Genomic DNA, 10066 nt, shown 5'->3' with positions numbered 1-10066 from the left:
AACAAATCTTAAAAGTTACATTATTGTGATATTTTGGAAAATATTCAGCTTCTATTAAAAACGTACATTTTTCACATAAGCAAACATGCTGTTTGTTTAGTCTTCTTTGTAGGATAAAAGAAACAGTTCAGCCTCTTTCACATAAAGTGCCTGAGCTCTTGATGTTCAGAAGTAAATAGTAGAAGTAAAATGTCCTTTTTTTCTTCTCTTTTCATCATTTTGATATAAGGTGACTGTCCTGAGTTGCTTCTTTCACAGCGTGTCTTCGTCTTGTCTTCCTCCCCTCACCCCAATTGGTCACCCGTCCTTCAGCCTGGTTCTGCTGGAGTTTTCTTCCTGTTAAGAGCGAGTTTCTCCTTCCCACTTTCGCCAAAGTGCTTGCTCAGTGGGTGTCATATGATTATTGGGATTTTCTCTCTTTTCTTTGTATTATTGTATAACTGTTGTAGTGATTTAGAGCTCTACAGATAAAAATGAACTGAAAAAACTAAAGTCCAGAGTACTTTGTTGCAAAGCTTAAATAGTTTCAATTGTTTTATGTACGGAAATCTTTTTCATTTTGAAACTTGGTAGAGCTCCACATCCTGTGCTGAATTTTCTGAGGTTAAACCTTGATTATTAACATGGACGCATATTTGTGGATTTCCAGTGTAGAGTCCAGAAAAGCAAAGTATTACACATTATTGGTAGCATGTTAGTCAACTACTAACTGGAGAAAGTAACTGCTTACAGTACTTTTTACACTGTTTTCTTGTTAGTCTGAAAAATGAACTGAAACACATCATCTCTTAATGCAATGTGAGACAATATCCATCTTAGACTAAAGTCCCACATAAAAACACAAATTCCTATCCTAATGAGGACAATCTTTGTTTGTTTTTTTATGTATCATCAGAAAGCTGACAGCTGAAAGCAAAGCAGCCTTAATTCAATTCAATTTTATTTATATAGCGCCAAATCACAACAAAAGGCGCCTCAAGGCGCTTTATATTGTTCAGTAGATACAGAGGAAAAAACCCAACAATCATATGACCATAAGAAACTTTAAAGTGATTCTGTTTTAGAAACACAAACATCACTGCTTCTGTTACCTGATCAACATCAGGTTCTGGCTGCTGGTTCTTGGCTAGCTTTGTGTTAGGATGCTGTCTTTGCAAATGTTTGCAAAGAGCCGAAATTTTGTTAGCAGTGTAATAGTTGTTTATGTCCTGCATGAAGTTTCCACTTCACCACTGCGCTCTTGTCCTTTTGGTGCAATAAAAACAAAAGTAATGTCCACGTCTTCACTCTTCAAAAGCTGTGTGGCTGTTTTGCTCCACCATTTTCCTCCTCCCACACACAAACTGAAATTAGCTGATGATAGTGTAAGTGCTATAATACAGCATGTCTGTTTTTTTTATTTCTATGTGCCCAGAGAACAGACGGAAGAAACTTTGTAACGCAGAAAGAATGAATAAAAGGATGTTCTTAAGAAATGCATTAATTGCAGCTGTTATATAATTATTCAATTTAGTACAGTAATGCGTTACAATACTGTGTTACTCAAAAAAGGGAATGTGACTACAGTAATGCGTTCCTTTGTAACATTACTTTACATTACAATATGTTACTTTGTAACGACCCAACATTGCTGATATCCTGAAGGACACTGTGACTTGCTGCGTTTTCTTTACCATGCAATCCACAAATCTTACGTTATTCTCATCATTAAGTGTGGTTTAAATAACAAGAAACAATACACAAGGAGCTAAGAAACATTTAAGAATCAACCAATAAGTTACTTTTAATTCCTTTTTCTATCTCACATAAAATTCTGTCTATGTTGCAAATCTGGTAAGCCAAAGTTTATACATTATATTTTTTTAAAGTCCATGATTTTACTTCAAGGAGAGTGTGTAGAGGCACAATGCCTAATGAAAAAATAGAAAAAAACAAGAAAAAAAACCTGTAAATGTGTGTGCACGTGTGTATGCGTGAGTGTGTATGCGTGAGTATGTATGTGTGTGTGTGTATGTGTGAGTATGTGTGTGTGCTTGGAGGTGGGGGTGGTTATCACATAGATGTGACCTCTCTCAGCATGGTGTTAGGTCTTCAGAGTCAAAGTGCTATTGTGTCCTGACCTCTCACATTACAGCCGGTCAACACTAAGTATTATGGAAATACTTGCATGCTTGGACACTCACAAACGCACACTCATACACACACTGTTGGTCCAGGTGGTCAGTATTGTCTTCTTGGGGGAGGGGGATGCTTTGCTTCAATGCATGAGCACTAGCTGGTAGTTTCCATTACCACTCAATAGCCTGGTAATCACACTTTTTTAAAACTCAGACTTAAATATATGCCAGTTGCTCCGCTTCCATTTTAAATAATTTGTTTTAACTCAGAATGCCTCTAATAATGGTTTACATTATTAATGTATTTTTCAACTAATTAATCATTAATCACATTGAATTAATGAAAAGTGCTTGAAAAGTAAAAGAATGTTCAGTGTGAGAAACAGTAATCAAAACTTTTCAGCACCCAAGATGATTTCTTGTGTAACCTGAAGGGACTCAAAGCGTTAATTATCATTTTGCATTGCAGAAAACTCATTTTCTGTCAATCACTGAAACACCAAATAGTTTCAGCTCTAATATTTATTATTTGAATAAATAGGCAGCAGGTGGCAGTAAAGTTGAACTTAGACTGTATAGTTTCCAGTATAAGAAGTGTTGCATGTTATTCTTTCTGATTTCTTTGTTTACAATGTTTGGCAGAAGTGATCATTCTTTTTTTTTTTTTTGTAGCTCTGTAACAGCTGAGATCAGGGCAGGACCAAGTGGGCAGTGTTTGGTAGAGCTTAGGCAATGGGTGATACACAGGACACTAGTTACTTTCTCTCTAAACTGGTTTAGGCAGTGAGTAAAGCTTGGATGGATATTTTATGACGCACGTGCCCCCCCCCCCCCCCCCCCCCCACACACACACACATACAAGTTTTGATTTTAAAACTACAATTCCAGCTTTGAGTTCATTTGCAGTATTGATGTCCACAGAGGGAGAAACAGATTCTTCAGTGACCGTTCGGTGAACGTTTGCTTCCTGACTGGGCCTTCTCACTCAGTTACTGTCCTTCCTTGATTCATCGCGCTGAAACAAAGCAACAGAGCCTCTACTTCCTGTTTAGACTGGCACATGCATACCCAGTGAATGTGAATTGTCATGTAACATTGTGTAATAGTCCTTATTTCTCAAATGGTGCCGAAGCATTTTGTAACCTGAGATTGTTTTTGTTCTGCAATGCAGTTTTGAAGTGAAAGTGCGTTATCGTTTTCTGCCTCTGATGCTGCGATGTCCGTGTACGCCGTACAGATGGAGGTTCAAAGAGCTGGTTACAAGGCTCACTAGGCGTAACAGTTTGCTGCTGCAACCTCATCTATTGCTAAACAGCTCTGATGCATATGTTCATGTGAATCTTAATGTGTTTCAGAGAATGTGGTGTATTACTGTTTTATATATTATTATTGAACATAGCTCTTTTTTTTCTCCTATTTAATGCTTTAACGTTCTGCCTGTGTGTTGTTTATTTTGTTTTTGACTATTTCTAAAGTATATTTGCTTAATGTTTACTTTCTTGTCTGATTAAAAAAAGAAAAAAAAGCTTCTATGTATATATATTTAAATAGAATATATAGGTTTTCAAGGCCAAAAGAGTCCTGTCTGCACACTATAAGTTGTGTCTTTCTTGCTGAGTAAACAGCGAGAAGCCTGACTCACATTTTCAATGCTTCATTGACTAACACCTGGGTCGATAAGCTGTAATGAAGCCTGTCCTGAGGCAACATATTTAGTGCAGTGACAATAATCACAGCAGTAAAATAAGCTTTAATTTGTTTATTACCAACATTACCAGCAACTACTGAGGGTGCAACTATTAATATCTCCTGTTTCTCAATAGGGAACTGATGCCTGGGGGAGTGGACTGCCATAATAACTGTTATAACACTGATAGAGTTTGTGGACAAACTGTGAAATATTTGTCACCCCCAACCTACTATTTATCAGGTCATATAGACAGGCGACCTATGGCCATCATTTTGTTTGTATGACAGAATTGCTGAGTTGGCACTGCAGTAGAATTAACAGCTATTTATGTGTATATTGTGTCAGGTGTAGTGAATAATCTGTAATTACTGTTAAATTCCCTGGGGGCAGCTGAAAGTTTCAGTGTTCCTGCAGTGTTGAGCTCCAACAATGATTTGCCTGTTTAAACAGATTTGCTGAGGAGAGCGCAGGCAGCCACAAACATCATTGTAAAGCGGGAAGCACTTTAACACCCATGAAATCAGCCATGCGTGAACGTCTCTCTTTCTTATCTCGCCCCTCTGTTAACTCAGCAGAAGTGATAGCGTGACAAAGGCCACGTGTATTTCAATTACCTTGATGGCATGTTAATTCCACCCAGCTTCTATGACCACCTTAAAAAAATGTCATCATGCTATCATGCTGTTCCTTGAAATTACATTACTTATCGAGGTGCTTATCTAAGTTTAGCTTGTTAGCATGGTGACACCTGTAAGTACAGGTGAGGTTGTATAATAAAACTTAGTTGTAAGTTTTATTCTCCCTTTCTGATTTCTCATTTTTGTCGCTCTTACATCCAAAGCTACCTAGCCCTATTTTAAAAAAGTAATTGTGCTCATTGTTAAATCATGAATGAAGAAACCATAGTTTTTAGGAAGCTGAGATCAATTTTACTGGCAACACCCAGGCCTGGTTACTGCCAGACCTGTGGAATCAAGAAATCACTTAAGTAGAACCTGTCTGGCAAAATGAAGCAGGCTAAAAGATCTCTAAAAGCAACATACCATGCCATCAGTTTGAAAAGAAACTCCAGAATAGCTGAGAAACAAAGTCATTTATCAGTCTGAAAGGGTTACAAAGCCATTTCTAAGGCTTTGAGACTCAAACTGCAACAGTGGTGCAGTGGTGATGCTTTCCAGGATTGGCCAACCTACCAAAATTTGTCCAAGAGCGCAACAACGGCTCATCCATGAGGTCACAAAAGAACCCAAAACAACAACTAAAGAACTGCAGATATCACATGCCTCAGTTTGGATCAGAGTTCATAATTCAACAATAAGAAAGAGGCTGAGGAAAAATGGGAGAGTTCCAAAGTGAAAACCACTGCTAACTAAAAACAAGACAATGGCTCAGCTCACATTTGGCAAGCATGCCAAACCTGCAGTCAAAAATGTTGGTGTTGGTCTGATGGTCTGGGGCTCCTTTCCTGCTTCAGGACCTCAATGACTTGCTGTAAGATGGAACCATAAGTTCTGCTTTCTAACAGAGAATCCTGACAGTTATGCAACAGGACATCGAAAACAAACCAGTAAGTCCACCTCTGAATGGCTCAGAAAAATGAAGTGGAGAGGCCCAGTCAAACATCAGACTTAAATCCAACCAAAATGCTTTTTACGACCTTAAACAGGCTCTTCGTGCTCAAAAACCCTCTAGTGTGGCTGAACTAAAACAATTCTGCAAAGAAGAGTCCTCTACGGAGATAGAGGACTCTTCTATCAGTGATTTTCCGTCAGAGATGTGAAACACTAATTTCCAGATATCACAAATGCTTGATTGCATTTCTTGCTGCAAAGTTGTTAGATTAAAGAGTCACTCGTTTTTTTTCCACACAGGGTAGGTCTAGGTTTAGATACGTTTTTTTCCATTGATAAATGAAATCATGATTTAAAATGTGTATGTGTATTAAAATGTGTTCTCTGTAACATTGTAGTGTAACAAATATATATAAACTAAGAAATCAGAGAGAAAAAAAAAATTTCTGCTCATTTGCTAAAAGAAACATAATGATGGTGTGTTTTCAGGGTCATGGCTGTTCATTGCGTTCAGCAGACATGAGTATATGTAACATGAGCCAGAATAAAAATACATAGGCCTTTGGGGAATGGATTCCAGTCTGTAGAAATTCCTTTGTCAATTTAAGAAATCTAGACATGTTTCTAATACGGTCTGAAGAATCCAAGACTGTTCAAAAGTAGCCAATGGAAATAATTAGTGTGTTTTAATATCAAACAAAATCAGGGAAACACATATTTTACTTTAACTTTCTTTTATTCAGGCGTTACTGCCCATGGCATTGTTGCAGTAATAAAACCATTTTAAATTATAATCAGGGAATTGTTAAAGTTATTACACGAAATTAAAGTATTTACCTAATTTCATGCTCATTAGCCAGTGTGTATTTAGTGGTTCCATTGTGTAGTGATTTGTGCATTTGCCTAACAAGCAAAGGTTTCCTTGTTTGATTCCCAGAGGACACACAAATCCCTTTGGGGTTGTGTCAAAAAAAGGCATCTGGTATAAAAATCTAACATGTGGTGACCCCCTGTGATTAAGGGACCAACTGAAAGCAGCTTATTTAGATAAAGCTCCCATATTCACCACTGCCGGTAGCTCCTCATGTTTTGGCAAAGTTTTTCTGGTGAATGCCCTTCCTGACACAACTCCAAAGGGATTTGTGACTAAACCAACAAATTATACATTCTGTAGCACTGTATAAATGGTAATTATATTAGACCATAGTGCTGGAAACAACTGATATAAGATATTTATAAATATATTCTTATCGATTTATTTTTTTATCTTGCTCAATTTGACTTATAACCAGTTATCAGCAGGTGGGTTTTGAACACAAAAAGGCAGAGTTGTAGAGCAGTTCACACACATTTTTCCCACACTCTGAGCAACTGATTGGTATTGATTACATGCAAATGGGACTGAGTGTCTCACTCTTGTCTGTTCATACTGATTTGTCTGTGTGTGTTTGTGCATACGTGTGTGCGACTTTTCCCTTAGTCCTTTATCACTGCAGCTGCTGGAGTTATGTAGATTGGGCCTCCCTTATTGTTTCTTGGCAGTTGATACTGTAATGCAACTTTTCCATTTTGCAGCATAACTCCCGCACCTCACTGTGCACAATACAGAGCAGGCACTCGCAACAAGATGGGAGACTTGTCTGAATGCAGTAGAAATGTGTAAATGTCAAATGTCTGCTCATATACGAACCTTAGCTGAAGAAGGAAAAAAATACAAATTAAATTATATGTATATATGTGATCAGAGGTTTCTGAGAACAAGTCTATAAAAACTGAAAGTTTTAACAAGATTTAAACAAATTCTTACAACCCAGGGTCATCGCCTCATGCCCCTTAGGACCATTATCTGTGCTGCTATTTGATGATTTCTCAGTTGAAGTCTTGCTATATTCTCTTGCATGTGCTTCTGTGATGGGCACTTGATCTCTTCCAGTGCATCAAAATGCTGGTCCTTTGACATGACTTTTTTTTTTTTTTTTTTTTAGGAAATTGACAAAGGTTGATATAGAGAAATGGATAAAACTGCTAGATTTTTAAAGCCTACTGTTGCAGCATATGCTAGTAAGCACACCACAGTTCCTAAAATGTCTTCTGAATCTTTTTCAATAGAAATCAAAGGATGTTAGAAACTGTGTGCTGACAAACTCACTCTTGTATGCAAAATAGTGATGAGAATGATGAGATTTCTTTCGGTCTTTCATCTCACCTGATTTGAAAGTGTAAGTGTATCACAATGTTCTTTTTTTTCCATACAGTTTTGTTTCTGCCTTCAGATTTGAAATCTGTGGACTCTTCAACTGAAAACTGCTTGTTTGTATCCAGAGATGAAGCGCTCATTAATATATTTCATATCACATTTGCTTTCTGCCCAAGTTTGAACTCTCAGAGTAAATTGCGGATTATACAGCAGTCATGCTAGAAGCTGCCTGGTCAAACCTGAGAAGATAAACTTGAGTATGAGATTGGATAACTTTTACAGGTAGGCTTTTGGACCTTTATGGATCTTTCGCAACAAAATCGTTAAGCAGTCATGTGGTGAAGGAATATATTCTTAATTAGAGAATGGCACACCAGAATTTTAGCTTTTCTTACCTGTGTTTGAATTATTCCATTATCTTACTGTATGTTGTTAATCAGAATCAGACATATGAACTCATATAAACTGTAAAATCCATGTTTTGTTGCATCCCTAACTAACTTACATTTCTTTAGGTGTTTTTTTTTTTTAAATATCTATTTTAAGGAATACAGTTGTGGTACTAAGACGGCCTTAACGATGATTCATAACAGCAGTCCTATCTCATCTGTACTTTCACGCTAGCAGTCATATGTGTAGGTGTCAGTTTCATCCAGATTGTGAATGTCTCAATTTCAAATGCAGAATATGCATGAGGCCAAATGGCAGTTAAAAGGAAAAAGTAGTAGTAATTTCAGTTTATGAATTTCTTGAAGAAGTGTGTGGGGGTTGGGTGCACAGGGGCAGGTGTTAATTTCGCAAATAACCCTAACTAGACGGAGTGCAAAAACCTTGAGAGACCAATCAGTTTTTTATATTTTGCTTCCAAAGTGCCAGATTTTCTTCTTTTTTAAAGTGCTCTTGAACAATATTTCTTTAAGTTTCCTGAATGTCTTTTAGAGTTTTTCTTTGAGAATTGGCTGCTTTTTCATTCATTTTTAATCCAGACCTTATACCTGACAAGGTACTTAACACTACGATAAATCATTCAAGGCACCTAACTCAAGGGATGAACCACTGGACTGTCTACACATACCAGACAACTTAGCATTGAATAAGTTTTAAATTGTATCTTTAAGCACTTTGTAACTATAGCGTGTTGCAAAAAGAGATACTTTGTTCCAGTTTCTTTAGTTAAATCTAATAACAGGCCAAAGATAACACAGTTTGACAGGTAAAGAAATTGTATTTCTGCACCAACATGGTGATTCTGAAAGAACTGAAAACTTGATATCTATTAGCATAATGTGCGATGTCTTGAAAAAAATGTAGAAAACTGGACAAGCGGCACAAAAGAAGAAGTGGCAGGCTTAAAAACTTAAAGATAAACATATCTGAAAGTCATGTCTTTAAGAAACAGGAAGATATCAAGATGTGAGCATTCTCAGGTTATGTGTCAGATACCTGACACATAACCTGAGAACGCATCTGGGCTTTCAGATGACCCATCTACTGTTAGCTGAAGCCTCATCAGAAATGGTCTCAGTGAAAGTGACTGTCTTATGGAAGGGAAACAGCGAGAAAAAGATTAGGTATTCCAAATTACGCAAAAACTGAACTGAAAATCAGTGGTAATCGATCTTATGAAGCGATGAATCCAAAGTTGAAATTTTTAGTTCAAATTATCAATATTATCAATACAGGAGAGAAATATAACAGTGAGTGACCACAGCCCTCTGAAAAACACAATGGAGGCTCTTTGGTACTGCATCTCAGCCAGTGGTGTTGAGGATCTTCTCATAAGTGATGGAATTATGAATGCAGGAGGTGTCATCAGATTTTGTTCCACTATGTAACATCATCTGAAGAGCTCAATTTCTCTGCATGATAATGATCCCAAGCACACTGCCAATGTGCTAAAAGCATACCTGGACAGAAAAACACACAATAGAATATTATCATTCATGGACTGTCCTCCTCAGAGCCCAGACCTCAGCATTATTAAAGCAGTGTCCAACAAATGCATCCAAAGAAGCTTTGGAATGTCCTCCACAAAGACTGGAGAACTATTCCTGGAGACCATGTAAAGAAATTAAAAGAACGCTTAACTATGAGAGTTCAGACTGTATTGAAGCATTTCAAGCTCATTGTGGTTGCAGAAACTTTGTTTTTGCCTTATATACTGCATTTCCACTTATGTTTCGATGTTTCATAAAAAAACTGCTGCACACATTTCCCATTTTCCTAGCAAAATACAAAGAAATGATGGGTACTGTAATTTTGTATACAAATCCTTACATCTGGACTGTGCCAGTGCACTTTACCAGATTTATGAAACTTGGATGAGCAAACTTGTACTTGCACCTTTTAAAAAGGGTGCAAAAAGAAGAAGGTAAAGTATTATATCATTTATTTTTCATGTTGTTAATGTCCTGCAGTGGAAAAAGGGAAAACCAAAAAATGTCAAAGTCCAGCAATAGGCTTAAATCTTATAATACTGAATAATGTGTAT

The sequence above is a fragment of the Neolamprologus multifasciatus genome, chromosome 13 (assembly GCF_963576455.1).
Source record: "Neolamprologus multifasciatus chromosome 13, fNeoMul1.2, whole genome shotgun sequence".
NCBI lineage: Eukaryota > Metazoa > Chordata > Actinopteri > Cichliformes > Cichlidae > Neolamprologus > Neolamprologus multifasciatus.
The sequence above is the reverse complement of the archived record's forward strand: the minus strand, read 5'-3'. Positions refer to the sequence as shown.